The 27,582-nt window shown below is 43.5% G+C and overlaps 1 long non-coding RNA gene across 1 annotated transcript; it reads left to right on the forward strand.

Moving 5' to 3' along the window:
* Positions 1–27,136, forward strand: LOC102167963. Its single transcript, XR_307381.2, has 4 exons — positions 1–81; positions 21,177–21,308; positions 22,380–22,470; positions 26,892–27,136. It is a non-coding gene; the product is annotated as an uncharacterized LOC102167963 (long non-coding RNA).

A 27,582-nucleotide genomic window follows, 5' to 3' on the forward strand; every position in this document is an offset into this window, starting at 1 on the left:
GCGCAGAGGCTCCTGGGAGAGAGGCGAGAGGAGACGGAGCCGTAGCCAGAAACTGCTGCGGGTTTGGACTCCGAGGTCTTGGTGAGTACCATCTGCCTACGTGAATCTGGGCTCGAGGTGGTGTGGGGGTCAAGGGTGTTCCGCGCTTCCCGTAGGCCCCGGCTCCTCCTTCCTTCCTGGGACCTGGGGGCTGGAGGGCAGCCAGAGAGTCTGCCGGGCCCGGGGTCCCCAGGAAGCATCAGCTCACAGACTTGGTGATCCTAGCGCAGAGTGCAACCCCCACCCCCAGGTCGGAGCCAGTGAGTCTGCAGAATCCCTGGACTGTGGCGCACGGGGGCTGTGACAAGCCCACCTTCTCCTGTGCCTCTTACTGAGTCGGTAGTTCAGGTCCGGGTCAGGGAAGAGCTTGTTGGCTGAGGTCTCCTGTCCTCCTTATGCTGTGGGTACACTGGGCCATTGGTGCCGGTCGGTGTGGGTGAGCACTTGGGGAAACCACTGAATGTTCAGGGATTCCATGAGTATTTAGGGGGCAAGTTGAGTATTTGGGGGGCCCGCGGAGCGTTTGGTGAGCCCAGGGAGCGTTCAGGAGGCCTGGTGAGCATTTGGGGAGCCCAGTAAACACTTGAGGTGCTCGCTGAGCTTTCTGGGGGGCCAGTGTGTGTTCGGAGCCCCAGAAAAGGTGGAGCACGTGAGCTTTGGGTGCCGTTTGCCGTCTGTGTGCACTTCCGTCCCTTCCTTCACCTGAGAAGAATTTCCTGAGTGTTTTCTCTGGGCTAGTCACCACCTGCACATGCGCATGGGACAGAAAGAGCCTTCTGAGTCGTCACAGGTGGGCGGCTCAGATGTCTCACCTGGCCATAAGGCAGGTCAGCAGCACTAGAACCTTAGCTCTCATCTTGCCCACCATGCATTTGTGGGCGCTTCTCCTCATGCTCACTGAGTCCCGTGTTGACTGAGAAGGCAAAGGGTAGAGTGGATCCAGCTGAGGAGGTGCTCAGTGGGGAGGGTGGCAGGGCCTGCAGGTGCGCCTGGCTGACTCCCATGGGTGCTGCTCTAGGCTGGAGAGTGGAATCACCTGTGTGGTTCTGGGTTGGCACCAGGGCTGAGCACACCTGAATGTGTACTTGGAAACTAGAAGCTGGGGTCTGCAGCAAGGGAGAAGACCCACATTGTGCCCCTGGGAGGAGGCGAGCACTTGGCAAGTGCAGGATTAGTGTCCATGGGGGTGGGACAGTTTTCCTCCCATCAGAGAAAAAACCGTGACCTTCTTGGGGACGGGAAGGCAAAAGGGAAGATGAGGGACTTATTACAAATACCAAGATTCTGGTGAAACAGAGGTCTGGGGACATGGGGACAGGACACCCAGTGATCAGATGACCTGAATTATGGGGAGAGGCCAGAGGACAGGAGGGGACAGGACACCCAGTGATCAGGTGAGCTGAGTTATGGGGAGAGGCCTGGGGATATGTGGACAAGAGAGGACAGGACCCTTTGGTGTTATGTGGCTTGTGTTTGGGGAGAGGTTTCTTCTGCAAGGGGTCAGATACATACCCACAGGTGTCCCCACAGTGGTGACACACACACACAGTTGCCCCCATGATGGTACCCTACTTGATACATGGCAGGTACCACTATACCACCCACACCTGGGACCTGAAATGTGTTTTTTGTGTGTGGGTTTTTTTTGCTTTGTCTTGTCTTTTCTAGGGCCGCATGTGTGGCATATGGAGGTTCCCATGTTAGGGGTCTAATCGGAGCGGTAGCGTCTGGCCTACTCCAGAGCCACAGCAAGGAAGAATCCCAGCCACGTCTGCGACCTACACCACAGATCACAGCAACGCCAGATCCTCAACCCACTGAGTGAGGCTAGATATCGAACCCGCAACCTCATGGTTTCTAGTCAGATTTGTTAACCACTGAGCCATGATGGGAACTCCTGAAATAAGTGTTTTGATGTATGTCACCTTTGTAGTCCCTTCAGGCCTATGAAATAAATTCAAATCCAGGTTAGAAAGGAAACTTTTATTTCAAAAGAATTATTGTGAGGCAGAAAGGGTTCGAGTACTGATTGGGGTTGGGGACTATTACTATAGAGGAAGGACTATAAACAAGAGACAGTGTTACTGTAGAGAGGAGACTCATGATAAAGGAGGAATATGACAAGAAGTGGAGGCTAAGACAATGTGGGGGGATAATACTGTGGAGAAAGGATTCTTACTATAAAGGAAGACTACTGCTATAGTGGGGGACTATTTCTGTAGAGGGGGGAACATTACAATGGGGAGATGATAAAGTGGGGGTGTTAGAGTAGAGGAGGACTATGACAATAGAGGGGGCTGCTATAATAAAGGGGACAAGTACAATAGAGGAGGACCATTCTGTAGAGGCGGACTGTTATAGTAGAGGCAGTACTATTTCTGTAAAGAGAGAACTTTTACCATAGAGGGGGGACTATGATACTACAAGTGAAGCTATTACAATAGAGGGAGTCCTATCGCTGTGGAGGAGGGACTATGACTATAGAATGGGGACCATAATAGTAGAGGAGCCCTATCACTGTAGAGGAGAAACTGTGACAGTGGAGGGGGAGCCTGTTACTGTAGAGTGAGGACTGTGACACTAGAGTGGAGCTATTATTCTAGAGGGGGGACTGTGATAATGGAGGAGGACTATTACTAAGAGAGGAACTATTGTAATGGATGGAGGTCTGTCCCTGCAGAGAAGTCTGTCCTATGAGAAGTACAGTTACTGTAGGGGGGACTATGACAATAGAAAGAGACTATTAGAGAAGAACTATGACTATAGAGTGAGGACCTAGAGGCAGGACTGTTACTGTAGAGGGGGGATATATCAATAGAGGAGGACTGTTGCTGTAGAAGAGGGAATGTGACAATAGGAGAAACTCCTGACACAGTATGCAGGCATCTGGAGAGTTGGAACAGAGGAGGTTTCTTGGGAGTGAGTTCAGGATCTGGGTGAGTGGACAGGTAGAGATCCAGGGTCTTCAGTGGGGGACCATTTGGGGACCCAGCTGCTCTACAGTCTGGGCTTGTCTGTAGGTGATTATGATTTAAAACAGCATCCCCTTCCATGATGAGGTAGCCATGCTGGGTCCCATCATGGGTAGAAGTTCTAGTGTTTTATGCCCATCCCTCCCCCACCCCAAGATACCTGCCTGTGACAGGAGGGAGGGGACACTCAGACCTGGGCTATGACAGGATGGTAAGGATATTCCACAAACATGGAAAACACCATTTATTCTGGAACCAGCGTAAAACCACATGGGATGTGCATCACAGGTAACATCAGGGGGGCCTGCTGAGAAGCTGCAGAGATGGAACAGTCTCATCCTTTGTGCAGCTTAGTGGCAACCACCTGCTCCAGCCATGTTCCCAGATACAGTCACTGATTCTTCATGATGGAGGCGGGTTTCTGTTTGGAGCCATGTTCCACTGGAATCAAGCTCCCCCAGGAGCAGGGAGTTGAGGACTTTTTCTCCATCCCATTTCAAAGACATGCCCAGTTCTGTAGGAAACATTCTGAGCTGTGACGGTGTCAAAGGCATGTTTCTCTTTAAAAGATGTGCACACACTTCAGAGACAGAGAAGGAACTCCCTTGTTTTCTAAAGGAAATGTCCTAAGAAAGAATGAGGGGGAATGGTTTGAATCTGGATTTGCTTACACTGCCCACTCTAAGTCCAGGGTGGGCTGTGCAGGAACCAAGTTCACCCGCCCAACTTTGAAAATTTGTGTGCATTGTGGATGGATGTTTTCTGTTCTGTCTCAAGGTAGATGAAGCCACAGGAACGATTTCACTCAGGTGAGGATTAAAAGTGCAAAGCAAAGAGTTCCTGTCATGGTTCAGTGGTAACAAATTGGACTAGTATTCATGAGGTTGCAGGTTTGATTCCTGGCCTTGCTCAGTGGGTTAAGGATCCGACGTTGCCGTGAGCTGTGATGTAGGTCACAGATGTAGCTCAGGTCTGGCATGGCTGTGACTGTGGTGTAGGCTGGCAGCTGCAGCTCCAATTTGACCCCCACCCCACCCCCGGCCTGGGAACCTCCATATGCTGAGGGTGCGGCCCTAAAAAATATAAATAAAGTGCAAAGCAACATGCTGATAATGGAGCAATTTCCACCCCATCTCCATTCGGGAACAGCTATTGCTGACATTAGTCACAGGCACACCAAGGATGCCAATCAGATGGGAAGACATGGGGGGGGTACGAAATAGTCACAGGGAAGGGGTGATCTGACCACTTTCAAGTTCATGTTTTAGCTAGATATTTCTGGACCAATACTGGATCCTATAGATAGAAATGTCTGTGTATTCTAAGGTCCACGGGTGACCTTAAAAGGTAGGGGTTCTTGTGACTATACCTGGGAGTGATATTTGTTCATTCACTCAACAGATTCATGTTTGAGATCAAGGAGTGTGTGTGGAGGCTCCCAAAGCAGGTGTCATCTGAGCTTCTTGTTGGGAGCACCTCTGGGATTTCTCTGGGGGAGGAGCCCTACTGGGTCCCCACCCTGCTCCTTAGGATAATATTAGCTCACAGAGGCATTCAGGCATCACATGTAGACGGGACACCAGCGATGACCACTCCAAGGGAACAGAAGTCAGGCTTGTAACCCTCCTTGGGCTGAACAGAAGAAAGGGATTTGGGCTTCTTTGTGGAATAATAAGTTATGGGAAGGCAGCCAGGAAACCACAGAGGACAAGGGTGTCTAGTGGGGTTTGTCTAATGGGATCTCCTCTGTAAATGTGAATTTCCTTTGCAGGAGGAATGCCTGTGCACTGTTCTAAAGCTTCCCCTGCATCTGTTGGTTCTGAGTGGCCTTTGGCTCAAAGTGACCCATACCAAAGAGGCACATTCTGGGGTGGTGTTTTCTGGAACCCTCCTTTTTGTACTGACTCAGCAGGATTCTTGCTGAGATGAGGCTGTGCAGGCCCAACAAGGATGGGCCAAGGATGGTGTGGGTGAGACATGGTTGAGGAGAGTCTTGTCACCTCCAGTGGTCCTGAGCCTGGTGTCTGTGTCCTGATCTCTTCTTCCTATAGGGACACCTATCCTATGGGGTCTGTTAACTCAGAGGGATTGTGATGACACTCCCACCCCCACACAGGGAGAGAGACGTCCACATCCCAGCCCCAGGGCTCAGGACGTGACCTCATCTGGAGGTAGGCCCTGATTCTCTAAATTGGTTAAGACAGAGGCATTAGGGTGGCCCTAATTCTGTGTGACGGTGTCCTTATAAGCCAAGAGAAGACAGAAGAGAAGCCACCTGAAGACAAAAGAAGACACAGGAGAGAGGCAGCCACAAGTCCAGGGATGCCTGGAGCCCCCAGAAGCTGAAAAAGGCAGAAAGGACCCTCCCCTGAAGCCTCAGCCCTTTCAAGGTAGACAGTGGCCACAGGTGGGCCTAAACTGAAGGCAATGCCATGGTCCCTGACTGTTCTGTGTTCCCCGTGTGGTGCCCTGGGGACAGCTCTCACAGCTGGACGCTGACCAGCAAGTTTGTTTCACGTGAGACTGCAGGGCATAGGTCCTCTGAACATGCAGGCCCATCTCACCCTTCTTTCTGGGCTCTGATCACACAGGGTGACTCTGAACCGTGTGGGGCTGGTTTTTGGCCCCTGAGCAGGACCCCTGGGTGTAGGTTAAAAGTGCAGGTTACATATCAAGAATGATGGAGGGTGAATTTCTCCTCAGTCCTGTGCACTTGGGGCTGAGGGAATAAAGCACTGACACAGGCTACAGTGTGGAAACGTGAAGCTCAGAGAAAGAAGCCAGACGCAAAAGGACAAGTAGAATGTGATTCCACTTACATGAAACGTCCAGAACTGGCAGATCCATAGAGATGGAAAGGGGATTGGTGGTGCTAGGGCTGTGGGAAATGAGGGTGGCCTCCAAAGGGTGGGGTTTGGGGGAGATGACGGAAATGTTCTAAAATGGATTGTGCTGATGGTTGCACAACTCTGTGAATATACAAAGCACCACTGAGCTTTATACTTTATACAGGTGAATTGCATGGTACAGGAATTAAATCTCAATTTAGTTTGATCAAAAGTGAAAACCTGGAGGCTTCCAGGCCCACCTCCAGGATCTGACCCCTGATGAGTGGGGTTGGGTAGGACCTGTGTGTCTGAAAGTCCCGTCGTGTACAGCCAGGTGGTCTGAGACACCTCAGGAAATGTTCCCCCTGGCATCAGACACGTGGGCCCTAGGGCAGTCAAGCCTCAGGCAACGAGGCTGGATTCCGTGGCTTTGCTGTCCGCCCTTGAGGACAGTGGCATCATCTCCATAGAGGGAGGTGGGTCAGCTTGAACCTGCTTCTTCACGTTTCTTCTCTTCCAGCAATGGTGACAGCCAAGCTGTGCCAGAGTCACCAAGGCAAGAGTGTTATGCACCAAGTGACTGAGACATTAGACCAGGTGGGGCAGGCTCTGCAGAGGCAGCGACCCAGGACTGAGGCCACAGAACCTCCTGAGTGTCACGGCCCCAGGGCTCCGCTCATGGGAGTTGCCATCAGGCTTGAGGGTTGAAGCAGCCATGGCATCGAGATTTCATTGGTAGAAACGGTCCTCCCTAGCTTCCCTCCTTGTACTTTGTTGGGGAGGGCCCCCCCTTTTTATAAATAAAAATGATAAACTTTAATATTAAGAATTATGTTATGGCAATAATCATAAAGATCAAGAAACAGAAAATGAGAGGGCACATGGGCCTGCCATTCCCTCCTTATAGCCTCTTCCCCACCAGAAGGTAGCTGAGCCCCCAGTCTGGGGACAGTGGTCTTGTCCTCAGAGTTTACCCACAGGCACATCTCTGCACATAATGCAGCCCAGCTTTGCCTGCTTACAAACTCTGTACACAGGTGACCTCGCAGGCTGCTTTGTTGCTTTTGGTGGCTCAGCTTTGTGTCCATGATATTGTTTCATCCCCTGGATATGGTGTTTTTTAATGTTTTGATAGTTTTTTATAACTTTAAGTAAAAACTTACTTGCTGTGGAGTGTTCCTTTGTATGAGCATGCATTGTTCATTCTCCACCTGCTTGCGACAGTCTTCAGCTTGGTTGTAGGTTTGGCTCCTGTGGCTGCAGAGTCCACATCCATGTGTCCTGGCGCAGTGTTCATGGGTGTGTGTAACTGGGAGCAGCCCTGTGGTATGTGTGTGCAAACACTTCAAGGTCTGAGGCCAGAGTGTTTCAGCATGGTTGCAACCCAGCCAGGGCCTCCATTGCTCCACATCTGCTGAGATTTAATGCTTTGTTTTTAATGGCTGCCTGTCTGCTAGGTGTACAAATAGTTTTCTCTTACTGTTTTAATTCCCTGGGTTGTTAGCGAAGTTGTGCATCTCACTGCATTCATGGACTATTTCCTCTTTTTAAGTTTTAAAAATTGTGCTTAAATACACATAACATAAAATTTACCATCCTAATCATTTTTAGGTGCACATTTCAGGGTCATGAAGTAATTCACACTGTTGTGTAACCATGACCACCATCCATCTCCAGAACTTTTCCATTTTGCAAAACAAAACTGTCCCCATTTAACACCAACCCCCGCTCCTCCATCCCCAGGCAACCATCGTCCTACTTTCTGTGTCTGTGGATTTGAATGCTTGAGGGGCCTTGTATGGGTGGAATCAAACATTATTTATTCTTTTGTGTCTGGCTTATGTCAGCACAGCGCCCTTAAGGTTCATCCATGCTGTAGCCTGTAACAGAATTCTTTTGTTTTTAGGCTGAATAACATTCCATTGTATGGATGAACCATGTTTTGCTTCTATAGTTATCCATCAGTGGATACATATAAAGATTAACTTCTCATGTCTTACATTTTCAGAATAATTTCAAAAAGTCCTATGAATCAAAAGTCATTTATCGTTAACTTAAAAATTTTTTTTTAATTAGAGTTGATTTAGTGTTCTGTCATACAGCAAAGTGACCCAGTCATACATATATACACATTCTTCTTATATTATCTTCCATCATGTTCTATCACAAGTGATTGGATATAGTTCCCTGTGGTATAAAGCACGGCCTCATTGCTCATCCATTCTAAATGTAATTCTTTGCATCTACTAGCCCCAAACTCCCAGTCCACCCCACTCCCTCCCCCTCGGCAACCACACATCTGCTCTCCATGCCTGTGAGTCTGTCTCTGTTCTGTAGATAGGTACATGTGTGCCATATTTTAGATTTCACATATAAGTGATATCATATGCTGTTTGTCTTTCTGAATTACTTCACTTAGTATGAGAATCTCGAGTTGCATCATGTAACTGCAAATGGCATTATTTCATTCTCTTTTACGGTTTAGTATTCCATTGTGTCTATGTACCACATCTTCTTAATCCATTCATGTCAGTGGACATGTAGGTTGTTTCTCTGTCTTGGCTCTTGTGAATAGTCCTGCTCTCAACACAGGAGTGCATGTTATCTCAGAATATAGTCGTGTCTGGATAGATGCCCAGGAATGGGATTGCTGGTTCATATGGTGGTTCCATATTTAGTTTTCTGAGGACCCTCCATACGGTTTTCCATATTGGTCATACCAAGTTACATTCCCACCAACAGTGTAGGAGGATCCCCTTTTCTCCGCAGCCTCTTCAACATGTTATTTGTGGACTTATTAATGATGGCCATTCTGACTGGTGTGGGGTGGTACCTCATTGTCGTTTTTATTTGCATATCTCTAATAATTATTGATATTGAGCTTTTTTTTTCATGTGGCTGCTGGTCATCTGTATGTCTTCTTTGGAGAAATGTCTGTTCAAGTCTTCTGCCCACTTTTTAGTTGGTTGTTTGTTTTTCTGCTGTTGAATTATATGATTTGTTTATATATTTTGGAGATTAAGCCCTTGTCAGTTGCATCATTTGCAACTATTTTCCCCATAGGCTGTCTTTTTTTTTTTTTTTTATGGTCTCCTTTGCTGTGCAAAAACATGTAAGTTTGATTAGGTCCCATTTGTTTGTGTTTTTATTTTATTTTATTTTTTTTTGTCTTGTCTTTTTAGGGCCGTACCCATGGCATGTATAGGTTCCCAGGCTAGGGGTTGAATTGGAGCTGTAACTGCCAGCCTATACCACAGCCACAGCTACGTTGAATCTGAGCCACATCTGTGACCTACACCACAGCTCACAGCAACGCCAGATCCTTAACCCACTGAGTGGGGCCAGGGATTGAACCTATATCCTCATGGATACTAGTCAGGTTCATTAACCACTAAGTCATGACAGCAACTCCTGTGTTTTTATTTCTATTGCCGTGGGAGACCATTTTTGTGCACAGTGTGAGGGTATATACTAGTTTCACTGAATTATAGGCAGCTGTCCAGTTTTCTCAGCACCACTTGGTGAAGAGGCTTTTTCCCATTTTATATTCTTGCCTCCTTTGTTGAAGATCAACTGACTGAAGGTGTCTGGGTTTATTTCTGGGCTCTCTATTCTGTTCCATCAGTTCCTATGTCTGTTTTTGTATCAGTACCACTTTGTCTTGATTACTGTAGTTTTGCAATATTGTCTGAAGTCTAGGAGAGTTATGCCTCCTGCTTGGTTTTTTATCCTCAGGATTGCTTTGGCAATTCTGGGTCTTTTATGGTTCCATATAAATTTTTGGATTGTTTGTTCTAGTTCTGTGACAAACGTCATGGATAATTGGATGGGGATTGCAATAAATCTGTAGCTTGCTTTGGGTAGTTCAGCCATTGTAACAATATTAATTATTCCAGTCCAGGAATATCCAGGCTATCTTTCCATTTCCTTGAATCCTCTTTAATTCCTTGATTATTTTAGTTAGCGGCATATAAGTCTTTCACCTCCTTGGTCAGGTTTATTCCTAGGTATTTAATTTTGGGGGTTGCAGTTTTAAAAGGTATTTTTTATATCCCTTTTCTAATATTTCACTGTTGGTATACAGAAATGCAACCGTTTTCTGGACATTGACTTTGTATCCTGCTACTTTGCTGAATTTATTAACCAATTTTTTGTTGTTGTTTTTGCTTTTTTCTTCAGGGCCACATCCATGACATATGGAAGTTCCCAGGGTAGGAGATGAATCAAAGCTATAGCTGCCAGCCTACACCAGAGCCACAGCCACACAGGATCTGAGACACATCTGCAACTTACACAACTCACGACAATGCCAGATCCCTGACCCACTGATCAAGGCCAGAGATTGAACCTGTATCCTCACGGATACAGTCAGATTTGTTTCTGCAGCAGGAACTCCCTATTGATCAGTTTTTGTGTGGAGTCCTTAGGGTTTTCTATATATAGTATCATGTCATCTGCATATAGTGACAATTTTACCTCTTCCAATTTGGATACCTCTTATTTCTTTTGTAAGATTGTTGTGGCCAGGACTGAGTAAAAGTGGTGAGAGTGGGCATCCTTGTCTTGTTCCAGATTTAGCAGGAAAGCTTTCAACTTTTCTCTGTTGAGTATTATATCGGCTGTGAGTCTTTCATAAATGGATTTTATTATGTTAAGATATGTTCCCTCTATACCCACTTTGGTAAAGTTTTTATCATGAATGGATGTTGGATTTTGTCAGCTGCTTTTTCTGCAACTATTGAGATGATCATGTGGTTTTTGTCTTGTTTTGTTTTTTGTTTTTTGGGTTTTTTTTTTTTTTTTGTCTTTTGTCTTTTTAGGGCCACACCTGCAGCATAGGAGGTTCCCAGGCTAGGGGTCTAATCAGAGCTGTTGCTGCTGGCCTACACCACAGCCACAGCAACACCTGATCCGAGCTGTGTCTGCAACCTACACCACAGCTCATGGCAACACTGGATCCTTAACCCACTAAGTGAGGCCAAGGATTGAACCCTCAACCTCATGGTTCCTAGTCAGATTCGTTTCCACTGCACCATGACAGGGACTCCTCACGTGGTTTTTGACTTTTCTATTGTCAATGTGGTGTATGACATTGATTTGTGTATGCTGTACCATCCTTGTGAACTTGGGATGAATACCACTTGGTTGTGGTGTATGATCTTCATAGAATGTCTTTGAGAGTGTTCTTTCTTCATCAATATTTGGAAAAGTTTAAGAAGAATTGATATAAGTGCTTCTTTGTATGTTTGGTAGAATTTTCCTGTGAAGCCATCTGGTTTTGGACTTCTGTTTTGTGGGGAGAGTTTTTATTATATATTCAGTTTCATTTCTAATGATGGGTCTATTCAAACAATCTATTTCTTTTTTTTTTTTTTTTTTTGTCTTTTTGCTATTTCTTTGGGCTGCTCCCGCGGCATATGGAGGTTCCCAGGCTAGGGGTTGAATCGGAGCTGCAGCCACTGGCCTACGCCAGAGCCACAGCAACGCGGGATCCAAGCTGCGTCTGCGACCTACACCACAGCTCACGGCAACACCGGATCGTTAACCCACTGAGCAAGGGCAGGGACCGAACCCGCAACCTCATGGTTCCTAGTCGGGTTCGTTAACCACTGGGCCATGACAGGAACTCCCAATCTATTTCTTGATTCACTTTGGGTGGGCTGTATGTCTCTAGAAAGTTGTCCATTTCTTCTAAGTTGTCAGATTCACATATAATTGTTCATAGTATTCTCTCTTTTTTTTTTTATTTCTGCAGTACTCATTGATATTTCTCCTTTCTCATTTCCTACTTTCTTTATTTGGGTTCTGTCTCTCCTTGGAGAGTCTGGTGGTGATTTTTCAATTTTGTTTACCCTTTCAAAGAACCAGCTCTTGGTATTTTTGATTTCCTCTCTGATCTTTATGATTTCCTTCCTTCTGCTGACTTTAGGTTTTGTCTCTTCTTTTTCTAATTCATTTAGGTGGCAGGTTGTTGATTTGAGATTTTTCTTCTTTTTTGAGGAAGGCCTGTATCACAATGAACTTCCAAGAACCTCTTTTGTGGCATCCCATAGATTTCAAAAGGTTATTTTTATTGTCATGTGTCTCAATTTTTTTATTTCCTTTTTGATTTCCTCATTGACCCATTGGTATTTTTAGTAGCATGTTGTTTAGTCTCTATGTAGTCAGTTTTGGTTTCTAGTTTCATGCCATTGTGGTCAGAAAAAGATGCTTGTTATACTCTTAAGTTGGTTGATGTTAGTTTTGTGCCCCAGTATGTGGTCAATCCTAGAGTGTTCCATGTGCACTTGAAAAGAATGTATATTCTAGGTTTTTTTGGATGTAATGTCCTGAAAATATCCATTAACTCTGTTCTATTGTGTCATTTAGCATCTTTGCTGCCTCTGTGTAGAGGATTTATCCACTGATGTGAGAGGGATGTTAAAGTCTCCTACTACTATTGTATTCCTATCAATTTCACCTTTTTCATCTGTTGGTATTTGTTGGATATATTTGGGTGCTTCTATATTAGGGGCATATATATTGACAAGTGTAATTATCCTCTTCTTGAATTGATTATTTTATCATTAAATAGTGTCCTTCCTTGTCTTTATGAACTTTAAGGTCTATTTCGTCTGACATGAGTGTTGCAGTTCCGCTGTCCTGTCTTTTCCATTCCCATGAAATATCTTTTTCCATCCCCTCACTTTCAATTTATATCTGTTCTTGGCCTAAGGTGAATCTCTTGTAGGCAACATCTTGTAGGCTCTTGTTTGTAGTCTGGTCTGCCACTCTACTATGTCTTTTGATGGGAGCATTCAGTCTGTAGACATTTAAGGTAATTATCAATAAATATATATTTATTGCCTTTATCCACCTTGTTTGCCAGTTGATTCTATATTTCTCTGTTCATTTTTTTGTTTTTTTTAGGCCGCACCTGGGGCCTATGGAAGTTCCCAGCATAGGGGTGCCATCAGCCTACACCACAGCCATAGCAATGCCAGATTCAAGCCTTGTCTGTGACCTACACCACAGCTCATGGCAATTCCAGATCCTTAACCCACTGAGCAAGGCTAGGGATTGAACCCATGTTCTCATGGATACTGGCTGGGTTTGTTACCACCAAGCTACATTGGGAACTCCCCTTTCCTTTTTTTTTTTTTTTTTTTTTTGGTCTTTGTGCCATTTTCTTGAGCCACTCCTGTGGCATATGGAGGTTCCCAGGCTAGGGGCTAAATCGGAGCTGTAGCCACCAGCCTATGCCAGAGCCATGGCAACGTGGGATCTGAGCCACGTCTGCAACCTACACCACAGCTCACGGCAACGCCAGATCCTTAACCCACTGAGCAAGGCCAGGGATTGAACCCGCAACCTCATCTTTCCTAGTCGGATTCGTTAACCACTGAGCCACGATGGGAACTCCCCTTTTCCTTTTTTGATTGGATGATTTCCTTTTATTTTACACTTGTGTCTTCTTTTTAGTTTTTGTGAATGTATTGTTTGATTTTGATTTGTGGTTGCCCTGTTCTTCAAGTATGTTAACCTCTTCCTATATCTGCTTGCTTTAGCCTGATAGTCATAAAGGTTCAAACATTCTTTTAAAAAAAAAAAAAGTGTCTAGATTTTCTTACTGTTCTTACCCACGATAATTTTACGATTTTGATGTCCTTTTTTACACCTTCATGTTTATCCTTTTGCTGTTGTTTGTGTTTATCATCACTTTCACAAAGAGGTTTTTTTTTGGGGGGGGGTGTTTGTTTCCTTTTAGATCTGTACTGGCTTATTAAGTGATTACTTTCCAATTGTGGTTTCCTCTTTCCTGTATCTTCTCACTTCTTTCCTATTTAGTATTTCAGTATTTTTCTTTTTTTTTAGAATGGGTTTAGTCTTGCTTATTTCTTTTAGTTTTTGTTTGTTGGAGAAAGTCCTTTTTTTTCTATTTTAAATGATAATCTTGCTGCGTAGAGTATTCTAGACTGCCAATTTTTCCCTTTTAGAACTTTGAATATATTTTGCCACTCTCTTCTGGCCTGTGGTGTTTCTGTAGAGAAATCAGCTGATTTATGGGGGATCCCTTATAATTTTTTATTTTTCTCTTGTGGCCTTTAGAATCCTCTCCTTTTACTTTCACCATTTTTATTATATGTCTTCATGTAGGTGTGTTAGGGTTCAACTTGTTTGGGGCCCTCTGTGCCTCCTGTATGTTGATACCTCTTTCCTTTAGATTTGGAAAGTCTTCAGCCATGATTTCTTCAAATATGTTTTCAAATCCCTTTTTTCTTCTCCTTCTGGAATCCCTATTATGCATAGTTTATATTATCTTATAGACCTCTTATATTGATTTTATGCTTTTTCATTTGGCTTTGTCTGACCAAGTTCTGTCTACACAGTGGATTTAGATCTCACCCACCTGACTGGGTGATTTCCATTATTCTATCGTCCAGGTCACTTACTTATTCCTCTGCATTATGCAATCTGCTCTTCAGTGTCTTTAATTCAGCTTTCATCTCTGCAGATGAATTTTTGAATTTTTCTTGGTTCCTCCTTATAATTTCTAGTTCCTTTCAAAAGTAATGTGTGTTACTGTTCATATCCTGCCCTTAATTCCTTCAGTATTTGCATTACCTCCTTTTTGAACTTAGTGTCTTTTAGATTGCAGAGGTCTGTTTGATTGTTTGCTCCTTCAGAGTAATTCTGTTCTTTTAACTTGGACTAATTCCTGTGCTTCTTCACTTTGCTTATATTTTTCTTATTATGTGAGTTTATGGAAAACAATTATCAACTGTAGTCTTGGAGGATTATTTATATATAAAAGTTCCCCCTGGGTAGCCTGTGAAGGCTAGCAGTTGTTCTTCTTTTTGGTGTGAGGGCTGCTTTTGGTTTTGATGTTTGCTATCTCTTTCCTCAGTGTGTACAGGGTGTTATCACCTTGATAGGGAGTGTGCCAGTGTACAGTCTGTATATGCTTCCAGGGAGATGAAGGCTATGGGCAGGGCCTGTAGCCCTGCCTGGTTGCTGGCCCCTTGACAGAATGAGGACCCATGGTGAGGGGGGGGCACAGGCTGCTCCTGACTGCAGGGCCCTGGGCAGTGGCAGTGACAGTGACCATCAGAGAGGTGGACACAGTGCCCAAAGCCTTTGGAAGTGGCAGCTATAGGGTGTGCGTGTCCCCAGGGTAATGAGGGCAATGGGTGGTGGTTGGTTGCAGTGCCCTCCTCGGCAGCAGCCCCTGAGGTGACTGGGGCCACAGGTGGGGTGCCTATTTATGGGACTCCTAGTGGTCATGGGCTATGCCCACCTCTGGAATCCAAAATGGCTGTGGCAGTTTGCACCCATAGCCAGTAGCCTGTGGAATGGTGCTCTGCTGCCTGAATGCCTGTGCTCCCTCTCAGGAGTGCTGGTCCCATCCTGACTCCTTTTTTTTTCTTCTCTTGTTTTTCCTTTTGTTCTACCCAATTATGTGGAGGGTTTCTTGCCATTTTCAGAGTCCTGAGGTCTTCTGCCAGCATTCAGTAGATGTTCTGTGCAAATCATTCTACATGTGGATATCTTTTTTTTTATGTATTTCTGAGAGGAGGTGAGCACCACATCTTACTCCACCATCTTAATCCTGCTCCCATTAATTTTTTCTTATACTTTTCATCTTGAAAAACATCAAAGCTAAGAAAAAGGCAAGAATACATGAGTTTCACGTGTGTTCAGGAATTAACGCCTCATGGTATTCATTTTGTTCCCTCTATATGCCATGCATGTGCCATGTGCATACATGTACTATGAGTGTGCATGGGTGTGTACAGAAGCACATGTTTGTACACATGCATATGTGCTATGCCTGTGTATGCATCTTTGCTCATATGCTAGTGTGTGTATATTTGTGCTGTGCATGTATGTATGTTAGTGTGTGGGCTGTGCATGCATGTGTACACATCTGTGTGTTGGCCAGAACCACTTGCAAGTTGGTTGCAAAAGACTTAATTGGGCCCCAATATGTCAGCACACTCCTACTCAAACAATCCTGCATAGCCATGTAAGGTCATAGGTCTCAGGTTTAAGTGGATGGAGCAGGATGTCCTAACACAGAATCTGTCTCTTCATCGCAGTAACTATCTCAGTAATGTCCTTCACACCTTCTTGAAGCTCTGTTCAGGGTCCAGCTCTGTTCAGGGCCCCCATTACATTCAGTCATTTGTCTCAGATCTCCTTTAGGCTACAGTGTTTCAACATAGCCCCTGTGCCCCTATCACTCAGTGAGGCCCTGACTAGGATGGGGCCACACAGCCTCCTTCCTTGGAGGGTCCTGACACCCAATCAAGGGGGTTAATTCTCCCCAAACTCAGCATCAGGAGTGGGGGGTTGACAGTCCCCCTAGGTCCCTTCCATGTGAGACTGCTTTTGAAGGAGCAGGCAGTGGGTATGTGGGGTAGATGTGAGCCCAGGGGTGGAGACAGCCAGGTGTGTGAGGAGCTCGCCATCTGGGTTCTCCACTCGGATGGCTTTTGTGCCCCAACCTCCCCCTGTGATTCCCCCCACCCCACACATGCTGCTATGAGCATGACCTGGAAGATCCTGAGCATGTTCCACCTGGACCACACGGGACTGTCCTGCCCTGGCTTCCAGGGCGGCCCCTCCTGTGGGGACCAGGATGTTGGACTCAAGCTACTTCTGGTCTATCCATGCAGGAGCCTGGGATGCACTATGAGAAGCTCCTGGCTGACCCCTAGGTCCCAGACCATCATGTGACCAGAGACATTTGTAACATCTTATTTTGCATGTTGAAACATTTAATGATAAACACTGTTTTTAGTTTTCTGATATGGGTGAAGTGTGGAGCTCAATGTTGATTTATCCTCCAATAAATGGACATCCTACTTCCCAAACAAGGGTGATCCCCTGTCCAGAGATGAGACACCCCGTGTGTGACCTGGACCTCCCAGGAGAGCAGTCTTAGGCTAGTTTAAACCTGACCAAGTTGTTTACACAGTAGATTTAGATCTCTCCATGCACTGTCTACTGTGTTTAGATCTGACCATGTTCTGCATACACCACAACATGGGGACCTAGAGACCCAGCATCAGTCCTGGGAGTTTCAGGGGCATGTGTGGACCTGGGTCAAGACCCAGCCTGGCCTCAGTCCTGGGAAGCTCCATGCCTCTGTCTGAATGTCAGTGCTCAGATGTCAGGTCTGGAGCTGAGGCGGGCTTGTCTGGTCACAGTATCTGCTCTAAATGTGGTGACATGGTCTCTCAGGGGTGAGACTGTGGAAAGGGCCCTAGACCCACCCCTGGAGGTTCACCTTCCCTGGGGCTGGTGCAGACCCCCTCCCTGAGCTACTTCACAATTGCTCCAATTCACCAGCACACACAGGGCAAGGAGGGGGCAGGTTTATCTGGTGAACTGATTGCTGGGCATGTGGATCTGTTTAAGGCCAAAGGGCAGCTGGTAAGGTTGCCTCTGGGGTCTCCGTCTGGTTGCCCATCCCACTCAGCAGAGTCTGGACCTGAGTCTCCTCTTTCAGCCCTGCTGTCCCATGAGTTTTCTCAACACCTCAGTGAGACAGGAAAGGGCTGATCCTGTTCAAGCTTAGCGTGAAAGTTTTAAAAACAATGAAAATAATCAGGGACCAAGTGAAAAGAGGGCACTGGCTTCTCTGGGACAAGTGTTGGGGAAGGAGATGGACCCTACATTTCTTTTAGAGTCCTAGGAAGTCCCAGGGACCCAGATCCTTCCCACACTGGGGGACCACCCAGCACAGCCCTGGTGTCCTGACAAAGGGGACCTGTGACCCCAAGTACAGGGTCTGGGAAGATGGAGTCACCCTAGTGAGTGTGGACATGTGACCCCAAGTATGGGGTCTGAGGAGGTGGGGTCACCTGGTGAATGTGGACATGAGACCCCAGGTGCAGGGTCTGGGAAGATGGGGTCACTCTGGTGAGTGTGGACATGTGACCCCAGGTGTGGGATCTAAGTGGTGTGGAAGTCTCACTCCTACCCCCTCCCAGAGCCCCGCCATCAGAGTCCACCTCTGTCCATGAGTGGTTGACTCCAGGACCCCTGTTTGAGTGGAATCCTGCAGTGTTTGCTGATGGGTCAGTTTGGAAGAGCTGACTTTCAGTCTGAAGCTCTGCCTGTTTGCATGTGAAGACCTGTATTTCAGGACAGGATGTACAAAGGACAGTATGTCTGGGATGAGCCAGGACCTGACCAGCTGCCTGCAGGGGCCTCTGGCGCCATCTCTTGGGCTGAACCTCATCTGTGTCATCGCTGTCCCCACTGGTGCTCCTGGGATGCTGATGTCTGAGTGAGATTCCTCCAGTGCCTCTACCCTCCTCCCCTCTTCCTGTGGTTTGCAGGGGCTGTTTGCCTTGTGGGGGGGGGGGGGCAGTGTTTCTGCTCCTGTGGTAGGAAGGACTCCTGAGTAGGAGTAAGAATAAAGAGGAGTTGGGGAAATGCTATATCAGGTGCCCCAGTGGGACAAGTCAGTTTCTAAACCCTCCATCAATCATAATGGTCACAACTGTAAAGAAAAATATTAGAAATGCAGGGGCTGTCATGACTACATTATAGATTTGCTCATCTCCAGGTAGGTTCCAGGTTAGCAAAGCTCAGCACAGATTAATAGACTTCAGGTGTTGCCTACTGTTCCAGCTCAAGCACCAAATAGAGTGCCAATATATTTGTGATTTGTTGAAAATAATCAGCAGTTTATGAACACAGGTAAAATGAGCAAGCATTAAAGTATAAATCTAATGAAACAGATTGAGCCCTCTTTCTGCCAAACCCTGTGATGAATCAACAGATTGAATTGCAAATTCAGAAAAGCACCTTCAATTCTGCTTTTCTCTTTTTTTTTTTTTTTTTCTTTCTTGATGGAAAGAGAAGTAGATCGAAGCTAGTCAACTAGAGTATTTACTAAATACTGTTAAACTAAGATTTCCTGGGGCGGAATCCCATCTTAAAGTGTTTGATCTGCATTCAACTGATGTAGGATAGTCTTGCAATCCTTATTTTTAGGAATTAGCTAAACTGTACTTGCTTAGGGTTTTGAAAGCTCTTGGTCTAAACAAACCTAAATTCCTAGTCCAGCACTGATAGACTAGGTATTAAGGGTAGTAATAGTGTGCATATTATGACTGGTAATGATAGGAACTTTATGTGTTTTGTACGTGTGAATTATTATTTTATGTGTATATTCATTGAAGGAAATATAGTGCTGTGGGGAATGAGAGCCAAAAGTAGAAATGTATGTTGGGTTGTTCTCTGATGGCTATTAGTGTTGGTAGAATGACATTTTTTTTTGTTATCTCTTGGATAATTATTCACTTGGTTAAAAATCCTGATAGTGGGAGACCTCCTAACAATAACATGATGTGCCTGTGTTGAAAGGTATGTTATTTCACGTTTGTGATAATGACAGTGTTGTGGTACATTAGCTGGGCAAAAGTAGTAAGAAGATAGTGCTATTATGATACTGATAAAAGAAAATTTCACATATTAAGTATGGGATGTAATTCTGGCTTATACATGATTAACGTGAATTTTATGCAAAACAGCCCTTTTGTGGCCTATCACACCTACATCAAGCACTTGCTTTAATTATTAAAGGAAGGGGTACACTGACCACAAGTAAAGAATGTCCATGATAAAAATGAAATGCTTTCCTTCCTGGGACGTCCATTATGGAGCTCCTTCTTCAGACTCCCTTTCTGGGTGCCGAGGCCATGCTGACTCTGTGTGAGTGTGTTTCTTGAAACCTTGAAGGAATGCATCCCTGACTTATTTAATGTTCTTTCTTCTGACAAGATAGAAAACCATGCTGAAAACCCTGCTTCTCTGGAGCAGTTTGTCAGGGTTATCTGAGTGGCTCGTCCAAGCTATAGTCCTCAGTTTGACTCTAATAAATCTCTCTATTCCTATTATTATGGATTGATTATTTCATTGACATTGCTTGGCATAGTTGGCAGGACAACAGAAAAACCCACCTGAGGTCACCTGGAACCCACTGTTGACTGGTGCTTGGACTAAGCCTGGGTCCTTTGAGCCCCCAGCTTCAGAGCACATTGAGGCACTTCAGTGAGTTCTTCCCACATCTGGGTCCCCTTTAGTGGACAGTCCATGACTTGTTCCTTCAGCCGTTATCTTAAGAACTGGAGTCTTAAGGGGTACCAGTACATTTCCTAGGCAAAGAGGGTCTAGGGGGGATTTCAGGGTGATGGACCTCGAGGGAATTTCCAGGCAGGAAGGCCTGGAAGGAACTTGAGTTAACTGGGTTGTGGCTTTAAAAATATATATATACACACACATACACACACACATATTATTTAAAAAATATGCCTTAAAATTGGAAATTTAAACTTAATTTTATTTGTAACAAATAATAAAATGGAACTAAAAGAAAGTAGGAAATTTTGCCTCTAAAGGCTACCAGCTGCCAGACAGGCAGCCACTCACCGGAACTCAGCTGGCTTCTACAATTGGTGTGCAGCCAGTGCTTGTAAATACTTATCTATCACTAACATGGCCAAAATGGAACTTTTCTGACATTCTAAAACTGAATGCACAATTAAAGAAAGCTGGCTTGATACATCATCTTTTCAAAATTCTGATGCTGAGAGGAAAAAATTACTCCTAGGAGAAAACTTGAAGTTTTAACTCTTATCATGTCCTAGAAATGCAAAAAAAAAAAAAAGCCCACACTGTCTGGCCCAATTAGAATGTAAAACTGAAAGAAAGAAAGGGGGGGCCTTTTAAATCCCAAGCAGAAATCTGAGATCTCTGTGTCTATCTGGATGGAGGATGTATGTCTGTGTGTGTAAGTATGTTTCTACCTCTGGATGATATCAAAATGAATTGTAAAAGAGCTCTATTTTATTTAGTTAAAAGTAAGCACTTACAAATCAAATATTTTTAAATGTAACAAAAAAAACCAACACAAATTTTATAAAGATCACACAATCTAGTAAATGAAGTTGGTGGTTTGATTAATGCAGACATGTCTTTAGAGTCATCAACAGTAAGTATAATACTTTTTTATTTGGCACCCGTGTTTGCCAAAAGTCAATAAGTTCATTTTCTCTGTTATAAAATTTGTTAAGAAAATTACCTTAGTAGTCTATTTTCATAAGTAATGAAACAGACATAAATGGGATAAAAGTTGTTAGAAGAACTCTTAAAAATTATCATTTATAGTATGTCTACCTAAAAGTAGTTCTCCAGATTTTTGGTAACTTGAAATTTAGAGTTTTGCTGAATTAAATGATGGGAATTCACTGAAATCTGTTTTATTTCCAACTATGATAAAAAATATTTAAACATTAATTTTTAAGCATGTCTAAATTTACCTATTCTGTGTTTTTATTAGAGAAAAACTAAAGATATTTGGGTTTATTGGACAAACATCTTGAGCCACATCGAGAAATGAAATCATGAGATGAGAAAAATGTTTCTGAAGTTCGTGGAATATGTTCATAATCTTGCCAATTAAGAAATGCTGGTATGACAAACAGTTCATAATTGCTTGTTTCTTGCTTTTCATTAGGGATTAAGGGTTTTAAGGGTTAAAATTATATATGTAATTAAAGTTTATAGAAATAATGTAAACATTATTCAGAGAAAATGTATATTTTCAGTAAAAGAAGGATTGAAGGAAATGGATTTTGTAAAGGGAAAATGAAGTGATACGGTCCTGAAGTATCTCAAAGAGGGATATTTAATTATGCTTATTTGGTTTATTAAGTTTCATAGGAAACATTGTCACATGGTCCAGGAATTATATGAAATTCCTAGAAATCTTATATATCCTGACATAGAATGTTATCCATCATCAAAATTGAGGCTCCCACTAAAGGTACTGAACCTGAGTATTAGGGAAATGCCCTTTTCATGCAAGGCAGTAACAACAAAATCTGTAAAGATTATGGCACCTGTAGATAAAGTCCATTCTCTGGACTTCTACAAAAAATGAATCCCTCATTGTCAGACTTCTGCCGTCTTGCTGTCCCTGTAACATGGCAATGGTCTGTTCCTAAATCAGATAAATTAAGATGGGTACATAATAGCTGTGAATTAAACAGTCAGGGTCATGGGAAACTCAAGATGTCTGGCTCTTTCTGGCTCCCTGGCCAACCCCATTTTTATCTGCTGCCCCGAACAATGACAAAATCTTAGCAAATATGTTTTCTGTTTGGAGTATATATTCCACAATCTCCAGTGATCAAGGCACCCACTTCACTGGGCAAATCATACAAGCCTTAACAGAAACATCATAAACTTCTTAAAAGTATCACAATCATCTTCAACCAATAGGCAAGATCAACAAAACTAATGGAAAAATTGGAATCAAGGAGAACAAAAAGTAATTACAGGGGATTGATACATATGATTATGGTTGTGACTTCTGTCTGAAATATTACTAGCTTTTAATCCTTATTTTCCAGATATAAGAGAAACTTTTCCCCTAAGCTAATTATGACTCAAAGCAATTTGGTTAAGTTATATCTTTTGTAAGCAGAACTGAAATATTTATCTTTTCTCTCTGATCCTTCCTAAATTTGAAATCTCTTAGGTGCCTAGCAGCCTTCCCTGGTGAATAAGGTCACTTCTTTAAGAACCTCAAGATGCTTTGGAAATCCAGAAGAGGGAATCCACCTAAATCTGTAGGTATTACAGGTAGAATCAAATGGCTTGTGTTTGTTTCCTGGCCTAGAGAGGCCTTTTAAAACTTCAAATTGAGATCCCTTAGGAAAAGTTCCAACAAAACTAAATTTAAAAGAGCCTTATGGAGTTCCTGTCATGACTCAGTGGTTAACCAATCCGACTAGGAACCGTGAGGTTGCAGGTTCCATCCTGGCCTCGCTCAGTGGGTTAAGGATCCGGTGTTGCTGTCAGCTGTGGTGTAGGTCACAGACACAGCTCGGATTTGGCATTGCTGTGGCTCTGGCTTAGGCCGGCGGCTGCAGCTCCAATTAGACCTCTAGCCTGGGAACCTCCATATGCCGTGTGTGCGGCCCTGGAAAAGACAAAAAGACAAAAAAAATTTTTTAAATAAAAGAGCCTTATATGACCCATTATACTTATGTAAATAATCAGGCCAAGCATATTGAAGCCAGACTTATTTTGCAAACAGATTAGTCATAATTTGACTATATTTGGTAAAAATGATAATTTACAGAGAAAATTAAGTTTCAGTAAAATACCTTTGTGGATATTGAGGTTTTATATATACTGAGGCTTTGTATTTACAACCTACTTCCAAGATGATGCTTTGGGATGTTACATTATTGTAAAGTTTAATTTAATAATTAAAAGGATATTCTAAACTTGTCTCTGAAGCTCATTACAGTGATCTATCTTTGAATGAAGATCAGATGTCCATGACTGCATCCAAGAGATTGCGCAGACTGGAAAAGATAGCATTTAAAGCACTATCTCCATTCCCAAGGCAACAGAAATAAAAGCAAAAATAACCCAATGGGACCTAATCAAACTGATAAGCTTTTGCACAGCAAAGGAAACCATTAAAAAAAAAAGACATTCTACAGAATGGGAGAAAATAGTTTCAAATGATGCAACTGACAAGGGCTTAATCTCCAAAATATACAAACAACTTATACAACTCAACATCAAAAAAAAAAAAAAAAACCCAACAACCCAAGTGAAAAATGGGCAAAAGACCTGAATAGACATTTCTCCAAAGAAGATATGCAGATGGCCAACAAGCACATGAAAAAATGCTCAACATCACTGATTATTAGAGAAATACAAGTCAAAACTACTATGAGGTACCACCTCACACCAGTCAGAATGGCCATCTTTACTAAGTCCACAAATAACAAATGCTGGATAGGATGTGAAGAAAAGGGAACCCTCCTACACTGTTGTGGGAATGTGAATTGGTATAACCACTATGGAAAACAGTATGGAGGCACCTCAGAAAACTAAACATTGAACTACTATATGACCCAGCACTCCCACTCTTGGGCATCTATCCAGACAAAACTTTCCTTGAAAAAGACACCTGCATCCATATGTTCATTGCAGCACTATTCACAATAGCCAAGACATGGAAACAACCTAAATGTCCATCGATAGATGAGTAGATTAAGAGGATGTGGTATATATACACAATGAAATACTACTCAGCCATAAAAAAGAACAAAATAATGCCATTTGCAGCAACACGGATGGAACTAGAGACTCTCATACTAAGTGAAGTAAGTCAGAAAGACAAATACCACATGATATCACTTATATCTGGAATCTAACATACAGCACAGATGAACCTTTCCACAGAAAAGAAAATCATGGACTTGGAGAATAGACTTGTGGTTGTCAAGGGGGAGGGGGAGGGAGTGGGATGGACTGGGAATCTGGGGTTAATAGAAACTATTGCCTTTGGAATGGATAAGCAATGAGATCCTGTTGTACAGCACTGAGAACTATATCTAGTCACTTGTGATGCAGCATGATGGAGGATACTATGAGAAAAAGAATGTATATATGTGTGACTGGGTCACTTCGCTATGCAGTAGAAAACTGACAGATCACTGTAAGCCAACTATGATGGAAAAATTAAAATCAATTTTAAAAATAAAGCACTATCTCCAACCTAGGTGGGAGGATCCTTACCTGGCACGCTTAACTAGCTCATGCACAGTAAAACTGAAGGGAATTAACTCTTGAGTTTATGTTTCCCACTTAAAAAGGGCTGCTCTAAAAAGAGGGGACTACTAACCTCAAACCTACCGTGAAACAGCCACCAAGCCTGGATGAAAAGATGACGACAGCAGTGGAAAACAGCTGACCCAAGAGTCCAGGCCAGGCCTGTGAGACCCATCCTACTGGTTCAATTGAACTGTGTACCAAACATCTCCCTATTAAAATGGAAAGTTACTGTTTTATTTCTAGCTGTACCTATGCCCCAGTATTCAGGATGGAAGAAAAAATTCTTCAGTAAAGTTGTCACAAAGTTAGCCTCTGGGACAGGCCCTTCATATGTTCTTATGTCATCAGTCACCCAGACCAAACCTCCCTCTAACCTAATCTTTCAAGTTTAAATTATTCAGCGTGTTAATTAACCTGTCCACTCCTTGTCTGACACTATCTTCAGTCCTTAGAGACTGAGCAAAACTTATCCCAGAGCCCCTCCTCTGTCCCTCACTTAATTGAAAAATCCCTTAATAGCTGACAGAGGTCTGTGTTCATTGGAGCTTTGTTACCGTATTGTCTATACATCAGGAAACAGATGGACCCCCTCTCTCTCTCCATTAAACAGGCGAGCAATCTATGTTAAGACCAATGGTAGAATCTTTGGGGAATCTTCATTCCTAATGTGGGAGTATGCAGAAACAGATGATCAGAAGTCTATCAGCCACCATCGTCAAACAGCTGAAAAGATTGTACTGCAGCACACATCCCTAAATTCCTTAGCCAAAGGAGTACTGGGTTTCAGGCTTCCCTTAGGTTTTCTACTGTCTACACAAGGAGGTGTTTGTGTTGTTGCTCACACTACTTGCTGCACTTACATCACACCTCTGGAAAAGTTGAGACACACTTAGAAGGAATTTCCCAAAAGGCAAGATGGTTACAAGATGTAAGAAAAACTGACCCTTTAAAATACCTGTTTAGAACAGAATAGAGAACCCGGAAATAAAGCCTGACACCTATGGTCAATTAATCTTTGACAAGGGAGGCAAGAACATAAAATGGGAAAAGAAAGTCTATTCAGCAAGCATTTCTGGGAAACCTGGACAGCTGCATGCAAAGCAATGAAACTAGAACACACCCTCACACCATGCACAAAAATAAACTCCAAATGGCTGAAAGACTTAAATATACGACAGGACACCATCAAACTCCTAGAAGAAAACATAGGCAAAACACTCTCTGACATCAACATCATGAATATTTTCTCAGGGCAGTCTCCCAAAGCAATAGAAATTAGAGCAAAAATAAACCCATGGGACCTCATCAAACTGAAAAGCTTTTGCACAGCAAAGAAACCCAAAAGAAAACAAAAAGACAACTTACAGAATGGGAGAAAACAGTTTCAAATGATGCAGCAGACAAGGGCTTAATCTCTAGAATATATAAACAACTTATACAACCCAACAGCAAAAAAACCAACCAATCAATGGAAAAATGGGCAAAAGACCTAAACAGACAGTTATCCAAAGAAGATATACAGATGGCCAACAAACACATGAAAAAATGCTCAACATCGCTGATTATAAGAGAAATGCAACTCAAAACTACCATGAGATATTACCTCACACCAGTCAGAATGGCCATCATTAATAAATCCACAAATAACAAGTGCTGGAGGGGCTGTGGAGAAAAGGGAACCCTCCTGCACTGCTGGTGGGAATGTCAACTGGTACAGCCACTATGGAGAACAGTTTGGAGATACCTTAGAAATCTATACATAGAACTTCCATATGACCCCACAATCCCACTCTTGGGCATCTATCCGGACAAAACTCTACTTAAAAGAGACACGTGCACCCGCATGTTCATTGCAGCACTATTCACAATAGCCAAGACATGGAAACAACCCAAATGTCCATCAACAGATGATTGGATTCAGAAGATGTGGTATATATACACAATGGAATACTACTCAGCCATAAAAAAGAATGACATAATGCCATTTGCAGCAACATGGATGGAACTAGAGAATCTCATACTGAGTGAAATGAGCCAGAAAGACAAATACCATATGATATCACTTATAACTGGAATCTAATATCCAGCACAAATGAACATCTCCTCAGAAAAGAAATCATGGACTTGGAGAAGAGACTTGTGGCTGCCTGATGGGAGGGGGAGGGAGTGGGAGGGATCGGGCGCTTGGGCTTATCAGACACAACTTAGAATAGATTTACAAGGAGATCCTGCTGAATAGCATTGAGAACTTTGTCTAGATACTCATGTTGCAACAGAAGAAAGGGTGGGGGGGAAAAAATGTAATGTATACATGTAAGGATAACCTGACCCCCTTGCTGTACAGTGGGAAAATTAAAAAAATTATAAAATAAAATACCTGTTTAATTGGCTCCCCTCATTTTTTTTCCTTCAGGTTCCAAAATGGTGAGTAGTAGGACCTGGACCTCACCTCCTCCCACAAGAACATGAAAATCACAATTAACTGGAATAATCTCGTTAAGATTTGTAAAATAAATATTTAGCAGGGAATGAAAATTTCATCACGAGGAGGTACTGGATGCAAAGATACATCAATAAATGCACTGGTGGGGAGATCCCATCATGGCTCAGTGGAAACGAATCTGACTAGCATCCACGAGGACACAGGTTCCATGGATCCAGCATTGCCGTGAGCTTGCTGTAGGTTGCAGATGTTGCTCCGATCCTGCATTGCTATGGCTGTGGTGTAGGCCGGCAACTGTAGCCCCGATTAGACCCCTAGCCTGAGAACTTCCATATGCCACAGGTATGGCCCTAAAAAGGCAAAAATGCATTATCGGGATTCCCTGGTGGCCTAGAGGGTTAAGGATCCCGCATCTTCACTCCTGTGGCATGGGTTCGATCCCTGGCCCAGGAACTTCCAGTTGCCACAGGTGCAGCTGAAAGAAAAAAAAATAATGCATTGTTAACAATTTTGAATAATGAGTGAGGTTTTTGAATGTTTGCCATTAGTGTTCTCATAGTTGAAATAGTGATAATTTTTCATGGCAGAGGCCATGGTTACATTCCATGTAAAAATAATTATACACATTATTTTATGTACTACTTTTGTAGTTTTGTGGGAT

This window comes from Sus scrofa, chromosome 14, assembly GCF_000003025.6.
Source record: "Sus scrofa isolate TJ Tabasco breed Duroc chromosome 14, Sscrofa11.1, whole genome shotgun sequence".
Classification (NCBI taxonomy): domain Eukaryota; kingdom Metazoa; phylum Chordata; class Mammalia; order Artiodactyla; family Suidae; genus Sus; species Sus scrofa.